The sequence below is a fragment of the Columba livia genome, chromosome 1, assembly GCF_036013475.1.
Source record: "Columba livia isolate bColLiv1 breed racing homer chromosome 1, bColLiv1.pat.W.v2, whole genome shotgun sequence".
In the NCBI taxonomy this organism is placed as follows: Eukaryota; Metazoa; Chordata; class Aves; order Columbiformes; family Columbidae; genus Columba; species Columba livia.
Genome location: NC_088602.1, coordinates 78,132,783 through 78,152,583, shown reverse-complemented (window position 1 = coordinate 78,152,583; position 19,801 = coordinate 78,132,783). Strand labels below are relative to the sequence as shown.

Here is a 19,801-nt window from a genome sequence, read left to right as displayed (position 1 = left end):
TTTTCCTGGAGCAAACAAACAAGTGACCCAGGAGACAATTTTGTACTAGAGTGTGAATCAACACCACAATTTCATTTCTCTTAGCCTGCCAATCTTTGTTGCTATAGTTCACCATGGCTATGCAACTTTTATGTGGTTTGAACAAAACTACTGGTCTCCGCAGTCACTGTTTACCATTAATCTATTCAAATCTCTCACAACTACCACCATCCCATACTAGTACATTTTAACCCCCCCCCAAAAAAGTGCATATAAATAAAATAAATGCAGGTGATTTCCCAATTCAAATTAGTTGATGTTAATATTAGCCACATTATGTACTTAAACCAGTTGTAGTTAGTACTTCCTTAAATTATACTTTTTATATGGTGGAAAATGTTACATCATGAGTAACCTTAAGTGTTTTAGCCCTCACTCAAGTTGAGAAGTGTCAGCAGCATGCAAACCATAAGGAGATAATGACCAGCTGGTGCCTGAGCACCTCTCACTGGCACTTCTGTGAAACAATTTCTTTGACAGTTCACAAGGCCATCACTTGTTGTTCTGCTCTTTTGAACCTTCAAGGGTGATGTAAGGGGATGAAAGGGGAAAATCTGAGGAAAAATTGTGTTACCGCCCCACCTCTGCAAATGGTAAGACAGGGATCATCAGGTTCTCTGGGACTAGCTTTATTTCAATTTTGAATTACACAGAAAATTTGGCTATTTACCCTGAAGTGGACAGGGAGGTCTTACCAGTGCTGCCAAGAACAAATCATACATAGTAAAAAAAATATTAACAATATATTGCCTTAATAAAGAGAGCAACAAAGCTTGGGCTTGCATCACCACCAAGAGACAGCATGTCAAGTTGTTTTTCTTTGGTATATGCCTCTAAATCTTTGTCCAAAGGAAACTGTATCAAGAAGCATTCCATGAGCACGAGAAGGACCACACTGGATGAAGTGAATAACACTATCTTGCTTAAGTATGCATGACTTGAATAAGCATGTGTTTAGAAGAGACAAACCAGAAGAAGATGGGCAAAGTAGAAATTCTTTTCAATGAAGGTTAGAATCTGCTTGAGGTTTGTGCTTCTTAGAGTAGCTTTAAATGAGCAAAGACTGTATCTTTATCTACCTCGTTATTTTCTTTTGTCATCATTCTCTGCTTCCTCCTCTGTAGCTAACAAGCCCTAAGTGTAGTTTAAGAAGGGAAAGGACCTTTTCCCTTTCTCTTTATATGGAGAGGAAAATGTTCTGCCAAATGCTTTTCAGACTAGATTAAAGGAAAGGAATTTTGAAGGAGAGGGAATGAGTAAGAACATTAACATAAAAATAACCTTCTTTATAGCAACCCCTGTAATAATGAAGAAAAAAAATGTACAGATAAAATACTTTGATAGTGTATGACTTGGGCTCAAGCCAAACCACCAACATCAGCAAGAAGAGCTCATTCTTCTGCTGCTGTACAATACAAGTAAAGAAGGTTTGCGATTATAAACATACCCTATACTTTAAAATCAATCACTTAAATTCCTTTGTATTTCTTCTCTTTTGTTCTCACCACTTTCTATTCATCAATCTTTCTTCTGTATGTGTGTTAGCAGAGGCCTGTGTATCTTTTTCCTTTCTTTTTTTCTTTTCCCTCCAGTATGGTTTGATTTCAGTGGAGAAGTTATCCCCTGGATGGACTCAGTATTCACAGACTGGATATTCTCACAATTGATAACAGATGAATTGGAGCTAAAGTGCTTCTTTCCTTGTTCTCCCAAACACACATGTAGCAGGACATTTTGTTTATTATTTGAAATATTGCTTTCCTAATTTAAGGTCTGGATTATCCTATCTCTATCTGTGCCCAGAAAAAGGTGTTTCTGTGAAGCTTCTGCCCCTCTGGATAGAGCAACACTGTTATGTTTGTCCTTCTTCTGTGCTTTCTTCTCTTCCTCCTTGCTCTGAGGTCCATAGGCGAATTGAGGAGTAATGGGAAGACTGAGACAAGAGAGGCTTTGGGGGAAAAGGTGGCTTTTATCAGAATACTAGGACTGTGCCTTAATTTAACTGATTAAATGGGAGCTGAATTCATCAGGATATTTAGCATACATGAAATAACAGTCCCTTCCACCATTCTTTGTATATCTGAGCTCTTAAAACTATAATCTTTAGCTGCATGTATATATGCAGTGTGTACTGTTATGAGGCCAGATCATTTTATTTTTTTGTTCTCTACCCTGTTAGATTGTTTTTATATTTTTTACCTCAAACTTTCCTTTGAAGCTACTGCAATCAATATGAAATTGCTTTCCACTAACTGAAACAATATATATATGCGCGTAGTGGGTATGATCTGAGCACAAGGCATTGTTTCAGGCAGCAGTAATGAAAAAATCAAAGTATTGTTTACTGCAGCACAATAGAAGCAGCCACTGCCTGTGGTATACATTCATCTTGTATTTATTCAAATAATGTTGGGAACGCTTTAGCCCACAGCAAATTTGAAAGGCAAAAGTGGAGAGTGAGAATAAAAGACTTGGAAGAGGGAGGGAGGAGACTGACAAAAGCTGGGGAAGGGAAACAGGAGGTGAAGACTTCTGAAAAGGGAGGAGAGGCAGAAGATGGCTGACAAGGAAAATGAAGCTGCATGGGGGAGAAAGACAATAATTTTTATATGTATGTTTTAAAGAACCTTTGACACATTGTGGTGTGATGTGTTGTCTATATATACAAAGAAGCAGGCCTACATAATGCAGAATTGAGAATGGTGCACTGAACACTTAAAAATGCCAGTTAATATAATTTTTGCTATAAAGGTACAAAATGCAAAATTCTTACATTGGAAAAAGAAAAAAAAAGGAGGTGAGGCAGAGACTGTTAGAATTAATTGAAAGGAATTAATATGGAGTGACTGTATTTTTTTGAGACATTTTCATTTCAAGATGCCAAATCCTCTCCTAGTGTATGATTCTCCCAGTAATAGCACTTCCTCACTTCACTCACCCAGTCCTAGGCTTTTGCTACTGTTATGCTGCCTTCTCACAGGCTGTTATTTCCTCTTTGCTTCTGACGGCTAGTTTCGGTGGTGGATCAATCAATAAAGTCAACAGGCTTATTAGCTTGTATTCTGGATGGTTCTTTTCTGGGACTCACCTTGGATTTTGGGAACCAGCATGTAGATATGTGGATCAGAGCATGCGATAAGTGAAGCTTTATATTCTCTCCTGTGTTGATGTAGCTTCAGGGGAAAATTATGTGTAGTCCTACAAGTCAATGAAAGTGTGAATGTATTAGAAGGTTTGTTACAAATAGTGTCAAGGAGCTGTTGCTGAAGTGACACTATTTGTTTGGGGTTTTTTTCCTATGAACTCCCTTGTGAATGTTTTGAATGAGAAAAGTCTTGTACTTATGTTCTCTGCTTTCATGGTTATGTAAGCTTGTTCTTGATGTGAAGATTTAAGAGCTCTTTGTATGTATTAGTCAATTCAACGAATCAGAAAATAAATATGCATGTTTACTCTTTGCTATTATATTCTGTTGGGGTTTTAGTATGGAATATGTTGGTGCAATCTAATTATATCTTTGAGATTGCAATGAAAATCCTGTCTCCTGAATTATTAGTAGTACAAGTTATCAATTATTTAAGTAGTTACCTAAATCATAACAGTTAACTAATTTTGTAACTTCTGTAAGTTTTCTCCTAATTCTGTTATTTTGCAAGATAGCAAGGAGAGCTTATACCAGTGCATAAATCCTGAAAATTAATTTTGTACATGATCTCCTATAGAAAATATGCATTCTTTTGAACATCAGGATTAGATCCCATCAGCATTCTAGGAGTTAAATTATTAATAGATATCCTTCTTGGCATTAAAGCTTTTACTCATTATTGTATGAGGCATATATACTAACAAATAGTTGCTGTAGCTGTGGTTGAAATACATAAGCCTTCTGAAAGACATACACTTTCAAGTGAATTAGAAGCTTTGTGCAGAATTGCATAATAATTGCTCGTGGTGTCCATTTGTATCCTCATTTCTGTGGGTAATATTTAGCCAAGATCTAACTTGGGGTTTTTACTAGCTGGCATGGCTTGCTATTTCTGTCTAGGGTAGTGTGTTTTGCTATTTGTACTGTGGTTTGCAGGTATTTTTTATCAGTCCTGCAAAGTGATGATCCTGTGATGACGGGTCATGGGAATCTTATTTGTGCAGGACTTGGAGAAACAGCTAACCAATTCATTAAATACTCATAAAAGTTCTTGATCAGTTGCTAAGGGACTGACTGTGGGAAGAAAAAGAAAATATTTTGGCCCTACTGGAAAGGTTGACTTTTTTTTTTTTGGATAGTTTTGTAACCATTTAAACCCTCAGGAGGAATAATAAAAGTAAAGGAGAGAAGAGAGTATCTCTTACCTGAAAGTTACCCCTAGGAATGCAATTTAGCTGAAACGATTGTTAATAATTGTTGACTCAGGTTCAGAGAGGGAAGAAATTGATGTCCATTTGTGTGTGTAAAACTTGGGGGTCTGAAGGGTTGTAATATTTTTCTTCTTAATGGATGCACAGTTTGTAAAATGCCAGTTTTATAAAGGAAGAATTGTTGATAATTGTGTCTTTCTAGCTTCTCAAAGTTTTTTAGGTTGAGTCCATGTGTCAGAAATTATTTTGATGAGCAGATATACACCCTCTATAAAACGTAATGGGAGCTGCATGTTTGCAACTCCAGCACAGTTTTGAAAGTCCCTGCTGTAGTGACTTTATGACACTATTTTGAAGTAATTTCGCAATCCTTTTTTTTTTTCCTTTTTGTTGTAGCTGATCAGAGACTTTTTCTTTGCAAATTGTGATTGGCTTAAACTTCTCCATTAGCCTTCCAGAGTCTAAGTTAAATTTAAAGTGTAAAAATATGTAATTTTTGAAATGCTGTGACTTTAATAACAGTAAAGAATGGGAGGTGGGAACAGAAAACAAGGTCATGATCTGGATTAAACATGCTTTTGATAGATTAGGTTTATTTTAGGAGTCTTGGCCTCTCTGGAACAGGCAGTAGAGACGTTTGCTGGGATTTTTGAATGGGTCGTATTTTCTGCAACTTTCAGTCTGGTCTGCTCTCTTCCTGTCATCATCTCCTTGGTCTCAAGAAAGACTGCCTGACTTGTTTATATAAACCTGATGACAGAATTTGGACAAACAGGAAGGTAAGGCAATCACTATGCTTTTAGTTTTAGGAGCAAAGCAAATATAATCCATATTTCAAGAAACATTTGGCTTTAATAATTGTTCTACAAAGGGAAGGGACGTTGCCCAGACAGAAAGCAGCATTCATGGGGAGAGAATCAGAAAAGTGGGGAAGGTATATTCAATCCTTTGAGATTCATTTGTGCAAAAGTTAGCTTAAATGGAAAACAGAAACTACATATTGCTGTATAATTTTTAATGGTCATAGCTTAGCCAAATCCCTGAGGATAAAATGTCTAAAGAAAATAAGCAACAAAAGAAATGAAATTAAAACAAAATAGTCTCAAGTGTTCTGTAAAACCATCTTGAAGACTATCCAGAAAATACATCTGTTGTTAGATGATGGAAAAGTACATAACAACCAAATAGCAGTGTGACTGGCATGGAAGTATACATTTTCGAATAGTCGAGATAAAGTTGTAAAACATAATTATATTAACCTCTTGTGTCTGTAGAACTTACAAGATAAAACACAGAACAACCAAAACCCCTTTCAAGGTGAAGAAAGCTAATACACAGGCACAATTTACTCAAGGTTGTGTATTGGAGCCCTAAAACTGCTAGAAACTGAACCAAAGTCTCTTATGGCCTAGACTGGTGCCTTATTTGATAGGTCTTATCTCTCCATGGTGCAGTGAGGCAAAGTTCTGTCAGGTTTTTTGTAAGTGTACCTTCTTACTTCCATTTTCTTGAACAATTAGAGGGCTCCTGGAGGGAGAAAGCACAAGTGTTTTGCTTTCTACTGTCATGTAGCTGTGCAAAATGATTAAGGTTATAATAGGACTGAGCTGGTATTATCTGATTAGTATTTTTAGGTATATGGAAACAGCCCAATAGATGTTTCAATTCTTTTAGCATAATGAGCATAAGATTAGCCCAATGTGTGAGTGCTGGATGTTTAAACCTGGAAATTCAGGTGGTGGAAGAGTGTCATGGGAGTCAAAGAGTTAGCATGGCTAAATGTGTGCTTGGTACTGTCCCAACCTATTGTCTCAGAGGCGAAGTGAGGAGGAGGATGGATGCATGGGAGTAATATTGAAAGGGTCTGAATGTGCATCAACGCTGCCCAAGCAGTCAAACTCCTACAGAAGTTCAGTTACTGGAAGCTCAGTGCTGGAAGCCTAGATCAGCACTTCCACACCTTTGGACTTTCCCTTTGAAATCACTTTTTTTCTCCGGACTGGGGAAATGGGACATGGATGAATGGTGAGTCTCCCCTTCTAACAATGTTAATGTTTTTGCAGGTCATGTGAGGTGTTAGTGCAACATCTCTAAATATCTGAAAAGCAGGCACCCAAATAAGGAGTGTACAAAGACCTAACTAAAGCTTTTGTAAGTTTGAGTAATGTGTGTGTATTTTACTTCTTTCAAAGGACAAGGAGGAGAGATTTTTTTAAGTGGAAGTCACTGTCTCTCTATATAGTTAAATAGCTTCAGAACAACCTGAAGTCCCAGGGAACCTGGTCTGTGAGCATCCTCGTACCTCACTCAGCACAAGTCAGTCGAGGGCCAGGACATGTTGGGGTTGCTATCACTGAAGCAAATAAAGTTTAAATAGGTTTAGTCTGATTTAGTACTGTTATAGACCTGTGCATGAGCTATAAGCCAAGCTTAGGTACCAGCCTTATCATTTTTAGAATACTGAGTTGGTGTTTGCTGTCTTTGCTAGGAATGGAAGGTAAGAGTGAGTTGTATTTCAGTAGCTTGTAACTGTTTAATATGCAGACAGGCAGTTAACTGGCAAGGCCAGAATATTGTATGTCAAGGTTTAGTTCTCTACTCTACAATAAAATTTCTAGACAGCTTGCCAAAAATCACAGAGGATTAGAGCCATAAAGTTCATCTAGTCAACAGTTTAGATTTGGAGTGACAATGCCAGGAGTCTGCTAAGTGTTAAGGCTTCCTGTGAGATGCATGCATTCAGCAACCATATTTGTTTACACACTTCAGCCAGGCCTTTCTAATTGTGTGTGGAAGGAGAGAAGATACAAGTAGTCTTTTCCTGAGTTATAATTTTAAATTCAATTTATAGCCTAGCCAGGATCTAGACAAGGAAGGATCCAGACTTAAGCACTTTTTTCCCAGGATCCATTTTTATCTCCTGTGTCTGTGAGAGTGTGAAGGTGCCTGCCAGCAGTAACTGTTTAATATCTCATTTTGAAGCTTCTCCTTTGCACGGATTCACTAAAATAGGACTAGATCCTGGCCTCCTGGGAAAATACCTTCAGCAGAAGTCAAGCGCGGACTTCCTTTTTGCTTTTGCTTCAGGTATTTCTGTGTTTTAGACAAAGCTGAACAGGAAAGATATTAAGAGCATGAGTGAAATTTCTTGGAATATGCACATTGAGTATGTGGAGTTAGATACCTTTGTGTGCACATTACAAAGGAAATATGAATGCATCAGCCCTGTTGATGGAAGCTTAATTGTGCAGGGATTAATGTGCATACAAGATAAGGAAATGTCCAAAACATATTTTAGAGATTTGGGTTCATAAGGATGCAGACCTCAAACTGAGAATCTAGTTGTTTTTTCACCTCCACAGGTGAAATTGGTGGATAAATATATCTCCAAAAGTTGGATCCTGTCACTTTGACAAGTTGTATATGTACTGTAACTATCTACTGCCTGTGATATTACTTGTCTGTTCTTTTAGTACTACTTTTAATGATTTGCACATTGGGTGGTATTATCCTGCTGATTTAAAGGAGGGAAGATATGCAGCTGGGAATGTATGATGTTTGTGAATGAAGACACGTGTGTTTTCAAAATTGCTTGTAAAATATTTGCACTCTGCCAGTAATGATGTGCTAATATTCAATAATAATGGATCATCACATATTAACTGATTCAATATTGTGAAACTCCTGCTACAAGAAAAGAAAGTTCCTCTGTTGTCTACCATGAAAATGGAAACTGCCTATTAGGACTGGAGGAAGGCAGTGGTCAGGTTTTATTGCTATGACTGATGAAAGCTGAATGACCTGGTTCACTGACTGCCTGGTCATCCTGAATTTTTAGCAGGTTGGGAGGAATTAATGGCTGTTAGTATTTCTCAGCATTAAAAATGACAAGAATGATAACTCCCTATTCAGTGAAGTTACTCATTCAGGAGATTATGTTAGAATAATTTTAAATAGCAAGGAAAATAGCCATAGTCATATTGTGCTGTCTCATTGGAGACTTGAGATATATGAAACAGATAAATGAAGAAAATTAGGTAAGATGAAAATGCCAATGTTGAATTGTAAATACATATCCTGGAATGTAATTTTTCTGTTGTTTTTAAACTTTCTCTCTGAATACATTACTTCCTGTTATTCAGCTGTGGTTTTTGTTTTACAAAAGACCAATCCCTGCTTCAAGGGGATGGGAGAAAGGACAGGAACCTCATCATCTTGTGTACAATCAAAGCTATGATACAGAGAACTGGATATGAAGAGTTAGAGTTTTGTGAATTTGTGTCTTGAAAAGGGAATTGCAAGTTACTTGGTAGAGAAGAAGATGCTAAGCAAATAATTGCTCAGCAATTGAAGACAAAAAACCATAAAAAATATTTAGAAGAAATAGTAGACAATGAAGTAGAGGTTATGACCCTGGTTTCTGGATGTCTGAGTTGAATGTATGATCTATCAGAAACTTGTAAGGACTGAAAAAGGGAAAAGTTAGCTTATCTTCTAATTTTATGAATTTGTCAGGTACAATAATAAGCACTCTGTTTTCTTAACATGAGGACCACTTAACTTTGTTTGGATATTGCTGTAACTCAGACATAAGTGATAACTGATAATAGCCAAGCAAAGCAAAAAGGAACTACTAATATATTTGGAACATCTTTTCATGTTGGGTTTGGTTTTTTTTTTTTTGCATGAGGTTTTTGGTTTTGGTTGGTTGGTTGTGGTTTTTGGTGGTGGTGGTGGTTTTTTTACAGTGATTGCACTTCCTTCCTATTGTCCCTTTTCCCCTGTGGCTTTAGTGAATATCTCTCTGGAGTCTTTTATAACTGGAGGGAAAAGCTGGTGAGCTGCTTATTAGCTAGTACAAAAAGAGCAGCAGTAGAAATCAATAAGCCCAAACTTCCAGCAGACAAACAATCTGTTTATAGGTCAAATAGTAGTGAGATTTTTTCCTTTAATATTTCCAAATACCAGCAGACCCACAAAATAAAAATATTCCATTGGGTTATTGTACTCTGCCATCACTTGCATTTGTGGATTCCATAATTATCTTACAAGAAGTATTAGAAATAACCACCAAAATTGCCATGATTTATTCTGAAATGAGACTATTCCATGCTCTTAGGGAGGTGCTGCAGCTATTCCAGAATAAGAGCTTTGGGAAGGGTGCAAAAGCATTGTTTGCAGCTATTTCTGATCTCTCTGGACAAGAACAGGACAATAATAAGTGAACTGAAAAGGCAACCAGGATGAAATTCTTGTATGCGATTTATCTTTACTGGCACTGAGGGATTTTAAATCCTATGTACCAGTACAAAAGATGTGTCAGTGACAAAATAAAGGAAATTCCAGTAGACACATCAGTGCAGCTGTGTTTCCAGTAGGCTAACATTTAAAATTGTTTTATTCTATATTGCATAGCACTACAGGCTTATAGGCAAGGTAAGCCTTTACCTAGAACTAGAAATAAAAGTATCAGGTTTAGGAGAAGTAATTGCTTGTAAGAAGACATCCATATGGTTGGGGGCTGCAATAAAAGCTTAGGAGAAAATAGTAGTGGATTATAACAAAATATAAGAATTTGGTAGTTCTGTGTTGTCAGACACCTGCTGAAGCTTGAGGAGTCCCTGACAGGCAGTATCTACTCCTGGAAGAAAATGAATTTGAATTCAAGGCAATGATAGGAAAACCATTAAAACTGCGACTAATGAGAAGCTTTTATTTGTCTGAGACAGTAATAGTTAGGGGTCTTAAAATGAGGTAATAAGAATTTAAGCCATCTATTAAAAAAATAAAACTTTTAGTATTAAAACAGGCTTGTGGAGCTGAAAAAATAAAGGAGGAAAATGGGGGGTGGGGTGGGAAATAAAACCAAAACAAACAAACCAACAAAAAGAGAGATAATATCTCAAAAGAAGAATAAACATAATGGGCTTTTTCCACAGCAAGGAGTTAACATGACAGATGCAGCCATGGTCATGCAGTGCAAGACAATGCACTGCCTTCTGCTAGTGGAGGAAGCCTTTAATGTTAACTGTAAACTAGCCTATCAAGCATGCTAATTGCTATAAAATGAGATAATCTTTCTCTTTAAAGGTTTCCTTTTTTTTAAAAAAAAAAAAAATCGTTCTTTCTAGATGTTCAGAATTAGAAATAAAAATATCATGAAAAAACTATTATTAACTGTATTTCTGGATAATAAAAGTGACAAAGAGGGTTTTTCAATTTCTAAACCCAGTTCCTTTTCATGTCAATGTGTTTATCTAAACAGCTGACCTCTTTTGTCTAGAGTTGACTCATTACCATTGCTTTAAATATCTTTCTTCTGCTAATTGTTCTCTTAAAAACCTCCAAAGTTTTGTTTAGATCCTGGGTGAACATCAAGACAGTATGATGTGCTTGTTCTCTGCTTGTACTCCTCATTCTTTTGCATATGTTAGCTCAAGTGCAAAAGAGAGATACTTTATTTGTGGAAGGTAAAAAGACATTTGATTTTTCAGTTGCTGTATGTCAACATTGAGACAGTGTTAGAACAAGATACTTAAATGCAGTTCTCAGGTATCCACATAGTAATTCTGATACTTCAGTATTAAGTTCTATGCATAGTATTAAAGTAAATTTATTGAGATTTTTTTATTAACAAACTACGGATATTTATGTAATCTGTAACTGAAGAAATCCAAATTAGTCAATCAGGAATCTTGATGACTTTTGGTTTAAATTATTTAAGAATATAATTTTTTATTTGGCTAGAGCTGTAGTAAAGGTTTAACTTTAACACGTATACTAGCTATAGCTTGAGAAGCACGTCCATATTATTCAGTGTCTTACATCTACACTCTAGTCCCAGTATTGTTTGCTTGATGAACGTAAGTAATCTTATAAAGAGGTTAATCTTAAGAACTGTACTTGTCGCAATTAAAATTTATGATGGATAGCTGTATCTATGGAAGTGTAATTAATGCAGAACAAGCAGAAATGAAAATAATGTATTTTTAATTGTCAGTCAGATGTAGATTGTCATGAGGAAAGTAATAAAAATCCTATTTCAACTTCCCTGATCAACTGCCCCTTTTATTATCTCCCCTCTTCGTGGGGTGGGTGGGGAGGGAGGTGAGTGAGTGGTTGTATTGCTAGCTTGGGCTAAACCATGACAACCCAACAACCAATAAAACACAAACCCCAAACAAGTTAATCAGACCTAACCAAACATATTCACCTAACCAAAAATATTCACATCAGGTTTACAGTCTGGATTAGAGCTCAAAACCATCATATTGTACTCTTCTTTTTCATGCAGACTATGAAGTTTTGGGCTCGGTTTGGTATGTTTTTTGGTTTTTTTTTTTAATTTTTAAATTCTTTTTAGAGGGCAGACATCTTCTGTATTTGTGTATCTCCCTGAAGAAAGTGTCATCCAATTAACAGCTCTGTTAGACAGGCTTTCTGCGTCTGTAGCTTTTAATGGGGCAGACACGCAACAGGCAGAAGTTCACAATCTAGTCATTCTTGAGGAGCAGTGACAAATACAGAGGGTGGGATGGGAGCAGGAGGTTACAGCAGATGATTTTCTTGACTAGAAAGGTTTTGTGTATGCCACCTCTACTTTGTACCAACCTAAGCAGTCTCGGGGTTGGTGATTTAGGGCTACAAGGCATGTGAGTTTCCAAAGAAAATGGGGACGTGACGAAGGGTCACCCTGATGTGACAAGGTACTCAGTGAATACCACCATACCTGCAACTGAAGCTAGTCCCCTGCCCGTGCCTTGGGCTACCCTTCCTGCACGAAGCTGGACTTCACGAGGTGCCTTCACAGGCTCCTGCTCAGCCTGGGCTCAGGAGACTCTCACTGCTGGCACTAGAGCATGAGCTCAGAGCTTCCTCAGCATGGGGGAGCGGCTGAGCCTGGAGCACGAGTCTGATGAGGAGTAGCTGAGGGAACTGGGGCTGTTTAGCCTGGAGAAAAGGAGGCTGAGGGGAGACCTTATTGCTGTCTGCAACTACCTGAAAGGAGGTTGTAGCATGGAGGGTGTTGGTCTCTTCTCCCAAGTAACAAATGATAGGATGACAGGAAACAGCCAGAAGTTGCACCAGGGGAGGTTTAGATTCGACATAAGGCAAAAATTATTCATGGAAAGGGTTGCCAGGCACTGGAGCAGGCTGCCCAGGCCAGTGGTGGAGTCACCATCCCTGAAGGTGTTTAAAAGGCATATAAACGAGGTCCTTAGGGACATGGTTTAGTGCTAGAGTTAGGTTATTGGACTTGGTGATCCTGAAGGCCTCTTCCAAGCAAAATGATTCTGTGATTCTATGATAAGCAGGCACACAACTGCAAACCAGCCCTCTTGCCCTGCCTGCCCATCTGCACAGCCACAGGGAGGAAACATGCACTATCTTGAACATTATGTTGGTGTTCATAAAATGGAAGTGGCCCTCTCAATCAGTAGCATTGGTAAATATGAAGAAGAATGTATTGTTGAACCAGAAAACAGATTTCTGGAGTCCATGGACCAAATTTCTAGCATGCCAGAAGATAAATGAGTTGGATGTAGGTCTGCTCAGCATTCATGAACACAATAATATGATAATACATACAGAAAATATGTGTTAACATGTGGAGAACAAAATTGTGATGTAAACAACATCACATCAAAATACTTCTTTCTTTTTCTGTAGATGTTTAGGGACCTAGCTAATTTTAAGTGTTTTCTCTGTCCACAGAGCTGTACAAAATGCCAAATTTCAGGTAAAACATAAATAATAAACCAGACCCATAGTCATGCCTGTTGCCCCCACCCCAGCCCCTGCACTGAAACTGCAGCAGTCCGGCTCGGAAAGCAATGTACAAACGTGCATCTAAGGAACAACACTGAGACTTAACTAAATGACCACTCATTTAAATACCCTTTGTGTCATCCTGGGGACTGCTTCTTTTTAAAGAGCAGCTCCACTGGAGATGATAGCATGGATTACATGATCGCAAAATCAGTGTAAATGGATCAGAAGAAGATCCATTAACTCCAATTAGGGAGTGTAGTGTGATCTTATTTCATTGCACTGTACACAGGCTGTATGGCTGTTATTCAATGTGACAGACATTTGTTTTCCAGTGCTCAATTTGCACATAGGATTAATGGTGACGCATCCAAGAACTGATATTGCTAATATGCAGAATTAGCATAGCTCACTCTGTCCCTGACTTCTGCTTGGAAAAAGATTCCAAAAAGAGAGAAAACAGCTGACACTCAGTGGAATAATGATATTTTCTGTTTTCTATAGCAAATAATTTCAGCCCAATGAGTGTCAAAAATAGAGATTATTATTTACCTTTCATAGCAGTGGAAACTGTTCTCAATGGATCATGCATTTCTATCAGGGTATAACATTTGCTGCTTCTAGAAGCACGGAAATTCTGTAGACAGATTTTTGCTTCTCTTTAAACCTTTCACCAGCTGACTAACCCCCAAGGTTTAATAGCTGGTAGACATCTGTAGGCAAAAGTAAGAGAAATGAGTTCATCAAGGAACTGTATCATGCTTCCAACATGTGGCAACATGAATGCCTCTTCACCATCTGTTATTTGTGTGAGGATTTTATTATGTAAATGACGGTACACACTGTGCTCTAAACAAAGGAGAATGATTCCCCTTACAGTATGTTGTGACTGACAGGCTTCTGTGTCAGCCCTGAAACAAATAACAAAAACAACAGAGAAGCAGAAAAAATAATATATTGGGTTCTGCTACTTGTCCTCCAAAAAGGGAACAAATATCTTTACAAATAGTTTGTTTCTTACATATATTATAATTCATAAAGACAGGCAATTAATGAAACAGCAAACAGTAGATGGATGAACTAAATTGAGGTCCGAAGGCTTAAAATGGATTGAAGAGAGAATCCTGCAAAACTGTGGAGAGTCCTAAAACTCTCTGGTCTCACTGAGAGCCACAAATATGGAACAGGGCCCCTAAATCATCTTGCAACAGATAAAAAGTATTGTTGTGGGATAGGATTGGAAGTACATATTCTGCCCTACATCCTGGCTTAAAACTTTCCATTAAATACCAATTTAAATTGAAATGTAATTATCTTAACCAGCACATTTTTGGCAGCTGAGACAAAAAAAAAAATAAAAATCCCTATGCTACATTGGATCAAGTAAAAACCCATAGGAGTTCTAACACTGGCCCTTAATCAAAGTCTGCGAAGACACAAAGGCTTTGAGTTAATCTATGCCAAGCCATGTTGGACAGCATGGCACTGCCTAGAGCATCCTTCTGGTGGCATTTAAAGCACCTGATACCCTAGGAAAATTTATCCAAGGCTGTAAATTTTCTGTTTTCCTTATGCCCATCTGCAATGGCTGCTCTGATAGCAGCATAATGTTTAATGAGAAAGAAAATGCACCACTATTTTTGTTTCATAATTTATTTAATGTGTGACACCAAAATGGTTATCTGCACACTTGCTCTTCCTCGTTGTGTATTTCATGTTGTTTGATATAGTTAAACTATTGTTGCATTCATTGATTTAACTCAAATTTTAATTGATATTTGGAAAAGGTGTGCTCTGGGGATTAATTGTTATTCCAAGAGAACTTAAACGGAAGTAACTGAAGCCAGTGCCAGACTTGACCAAATTGATTATTTGAGGATGTTTGGTTACTTCCTGCATTGTCTTTGTGTTATTTCTTACACTTGTATTTGTCAGCTTTTCTTGGCTTAATTATGATTAAGTGTTGAACTTTACAGATTGCCAAGTGCTGGTACTGCTGTATTGATTAGTTGTTTTTATTAATGTGTTAAATTTTTTGGTTGCAATGAGACATATTTCATGATAGAGCAGCTAATAGCTGGAGAAGTCTGCCATGAAATTATCAAGTAGCCCAGCTTTAGCAGGTATTAATTTTCTTTCCATTTATTTTTTTCCCTCCCTGGTGTATTTATTTAGTTATATCTGATTTTCTTAAGGATATTTCTAAAGTGTTTTCATACTAAAAGATGAACCTGTGTTAGCACAAGTACTACAACAACTGATAAGTAATAATTTCTGTTAGGGCCAGTTGTAGTGTTTTGTTTGCAGAATTAAAAATCAATGGCAACCATAATCCAATCTATCAAGTCAAACAATTTGGTTCAAGTTTGCAAATGTGACATAAGCTTGCTTTCTTCATTATGGGTGTCAGAAACAGTTCAAAATAAATTGAAATGTTGATGAGTATTACTCTGTCATAATCTTTCCCTCTCATAGTCCATGTCTAAAATTCAGGCATAATTTGAAACTAAATTTTTACATAGATAGTCATCAAAGCAGCCTAGCAGATCTTTGTGATGTGAAATGGTACTGAAAGTTAGGAAGAAATATGAAATACATTCTTTTTCATCACACTTTTAAAATTGCTACTTCATATACATTTCTGAATCCATCCTGCTCTTATTCTACAAACAGTGATATTTTCATAAGTATCACAGATAATTTTTTTTTTATTTTGTGTCTAGTTTACTGGCATTTGAAGTTTATTATTCTTTTACAGTGACCTGTGCAGATGTAGACTCCTTACTTATGGCATAAAACCGAATTAAACTGTAACTGTGGAGTTCTTGTTGTTTCTTCACCATGCAGCGTTTCATGCATCACACATATGCATATATGATATTTATAGTTATTCTATATTCTGAGACTTAGAAGAGATCCATTCAAACAGGAATGCTGATATTCTTTTTCTTGGGATATGTTATATGTAACTATAATTAATCATTCCAGTGTAATGCACATTTTTTTTCTACCAGTTTGTATATGTAAACCAGTGGGGATCAGTTATATACTAAGCATTCTCTAAGTCTCCATAACCTCAGAATACTGGAAGTGACCTTATTAGTATCTCATACGGTGTTCCACCCAGTCATCTGTTTTCTGGCTTTCAGACCCCTTAGGCACAGGGGCAGGAGACCCGCTTGCACAAGACTCCCTGATCTGAACAGGAGCTGAAAAACTCTAGCCACAGTCACAGCAGTGGGACTTCAGCTCAAGAGGAATCAACCACTGCAGCCGCTCCTGAAGGTCAGCAGGTAGGTGGCACAGCTGCCTCTCCATGGGGCCTGGCCAGGGCAACGGGCTGCCACAGCACCTTGGCACCGCTGGGGTGACGCGAGAGGATGCCAGGAGATGTCTTGCAAGCTCTGCAGGACGCTAAGATCAACACCAGCTGTCAGAAATGCCTTCCAACACCTTTGGTCAAACAACAGGGGGTCTTAGGAGGTGTTAAAAGTGTTAGCCAGCCTTCTAACCTGGGGTTATGGAACAGCCTCTCAGAGGAAAATATTCTGGTCCTGCTCTTTAGACTCCAAGAAAACTAGGAAATGAAGTTGTAGCTCAGAATTGGTAGTTGGTAATGCCATTTGCACATGTAAAACCCCAAAGAAAGAACCACAACCAAACTAGGAAGAGAGAAACTTAAAGATAAGGCCTTTCAGTGCAAATTTTGACTCCAGGATGCGAAATGGAGGTATAACAGTATAAAAATTACACAACTTGAAACAGTTTTCTGTCTTTAGCTTCTGAAAATTGATGTTGATAGTCACACCTCAGCTACACTCTGGCATGTATCTTCTCTTCTTTCACATGTGCTTGCTTTTGAAAATCAAATAAAATTCCTGCTTTGTTACTTGATGGTGCTATCTGTTGGTGTTTCTTGTCTTGCGCTCGGTTCTCTTAGGTTTTGTGTTACTATTCAGATTCCCCTCTTCCCATGTCACCCGTTGTTTCTTTCAGTCCTTCTGTTCTAACAGTTTCTCTAACTTATGTTTTTTTTTCACAGTGCTTTTTTTCTCTTTTTCTGTGTTGTTAGAGTACAGTCACCATTGTATCTAGCAACTTTTGGGGTAGCTTCAGTAGCTAGAGGAGCACAATGGACTGGATGTTATTATTCTTTGCAACTACTAATAGTTTTGAGCACATCAGTTTGTTTTGCAATATTTTTATTTTTTGCCCCCATTTCTAATAATGCAGATAGATCTATCCCCCTTTCTGAGCAGAATGCCATAATGTTCACAAAAGCTATATAGATAGCAAATAGTGTTGGTAGCAGAAAAATATGAAAGCCTTCATCATCAGAACAAGACGGACCTAATGGTTCTATAAACTAAAGGCCAATTATTCCCTAAGGCGTGTGGGGGGCCACTTCCACTGTAATCAGTCTTGTGAATGTGAAGGCAGAACAGGACCTTGACTGTCCGTACTTGGACTTTGTCAGGCCATTTGTTTGTGACCAGAATTGTATTGTTACTCTGGTTTTCAATAAAGGGATGTTCACTGAGGCATCACATTGATGTTTTTGAAGTATGTTCTACATTTTCAAAGGAACAAATTTATCAGCAAAGAATTGAAATGTCTAGCTGTTTCAGTATGCTATCAAGATTTCACATCGCACTGCTGTGCAAGTGTGTTCATTTTTCACCGGCTGGGTGTAATAGGAATGAGTTCAACAAATGAAAGCATGTCAACAAGCAGATTATTTGGCCCAACCTTGTTTCTTCCTCCTAAGAAATAAAAAAGCCCTGAAACACAAACCCCAAAGGCATCAGCTTGTTTTCATTACTCAGTGATCAGATCTAATCCCCAAATGATATAGTCAGGGACAATGTTGGCAGTATACCTGTGGGATTTCAGCAAAGTTGAGCTTCTACTCTTCATCTCATCTGTACTTGAGCTGACTGCTGCCTGAAGGAGCTCAGTCCTTAGGCATGTCTTGCCTTGTTGTCTTAAAGCTGGGTCTTTGTGGAAAATCCTGTCAGGCTTTCATCTCTGAGTCCTGTACTAGGCAGATCCTTTGCAGGTATTTTAAGTCTTTCAGTGTTTCTACAGAATATGGCCTTTAGCAATGACCTTTGGGCATTCCGTTAAGTATATTCAGAAAACCTGAGTAGGGCTGCTGTTCTGGCTGACACATGCAGCTCACGACCCTGAGAGCTGAAGAGCTTCCTGCAGGTCCAGGCAGCCAGCCAGGCTGATTTCTTGGACCCTGAATCTCCAGTGTTACTTGCTAATATGGCACAGAAAGCAGTGGCTGAAGGTGCGTAGTTACTCTGTGACATGATTGTTCTTTTGGGACCTACGGAAAATGGGTAGGTGAGCCCAGTCTGGCTCTTTGCTGACAGGCCAGTTGGAATAATTAGTATCTTTTTTGCAGTGTTTCTCAGCAGAAAGAACAAGGCTGGAGCTGAAAGGAGGAAAATTCTCTTCATGGAGGATTTTATGTCTAGGATTGATACATTTTGAAGGATTTAAGTCCCAAATACACATGAAACATCTGACCAGCTATAACAACTATTGGGGGACCAAAGGAGAAAAAAGGAGAGGGGAGGGAAAGGCAACCACAACCAAGGAAGGTGATGCTGTTTGGAAAAAATGTATCATACAGTTTGGCATCTAGTTCATCACATGCTATTGCCAACCTGAAAGTTCATTTGAGGTTTATAGCAAGTTACAGGAAGAATAAAAAGTTAATCATGTGCAGAGCCTTGGTGTTGTATTCTTGCCATCTATTTCAATAGCAGTAATAACATACAGACTGAGAAGTGATTGCAGAATGGCACAAGATGCTTTCTACTTGAGTTTTCAAATGTATTTCCATTTAAAGTGTGGTTTTTTTATGTTTTTCATCCAGATTAAAGAAAACAAGAGTATGTGGAGTCCAAGAACGCTATATATGGGTTGAATCTGGGGTCAGATTTTTCTCTCAGTTTTTACACGAGCTAAACACTGGAAATTTTCACTTAATATCTAAAAACATAATATTTCATTGTGCCTCAAAACCACAAGCAGCAATAAGATGAAAAGTGGGGAAACTCAATGATAAGGGTGCTTGCTCAACAGAACACTTAACTACATGTTGTAGCCTGTATCTTCTTAACAAATCACAAATATTTTTGGAATTTAAAGCTGAGGAGATCTGTTGAAATGCTGTCTGAGCCTGGATCTAGCACCCCAGACCAAAGATTAATTCTCTTTTTAAGAGCTGAAAAGTTTGGGGTTTTTTGCTAGGTTTTTTTGGGGGTTTTTTAAGTTCATAACTATGAACTTTACTGTCATCAGCTGAGAGTAAAGATCTTTATGCATCTAAAATTATCATCGCTACTTTTAAAAAAGAAGTAATCTTCTCAGTTATAAACCATGCACTAGAAAGACTTTTCAGTTGATAAAACATATTTTCCTTTCTGTCTATGAAATAATTTTTGAATTGTAATCACCTCCTCGAATATCTGCTTTTGTCTTGACTGTAAGCTTGACAGATGTTCTTTGCTCTCACATCACATAAATGGAGTGGCAAATATTACCTGTGGCAAATCCATGCCTTTAACTACATTTAGCATCTTTATTAGTATGCATCTGAACTATGCCAATACATTGTTAA

General features: G+C 37.7%; 1 protein-coding gene across 1 annotated transcript in view; it reads left to right on the top strand.

Moving 5' to 3' along the window:
- Window positions 1-17,058, top strand: part of LOC110365431 (RNA-binding protein 25-like) — a 67,017-nt gene extending 49,959 nt beyond the window's left edge. The window contains exon 4 of the mRNA XM_065048938.1: window positions 16,314-17,058. The gene's annotated coding sequence lies outside the window, so the exon portion shown is untranslated. The remainder of the gene's footprint in view (window positions 1-16,313) is intronic.
- Window positions 17,059-19,801: the final 2,743 nt, after the last annotated feature.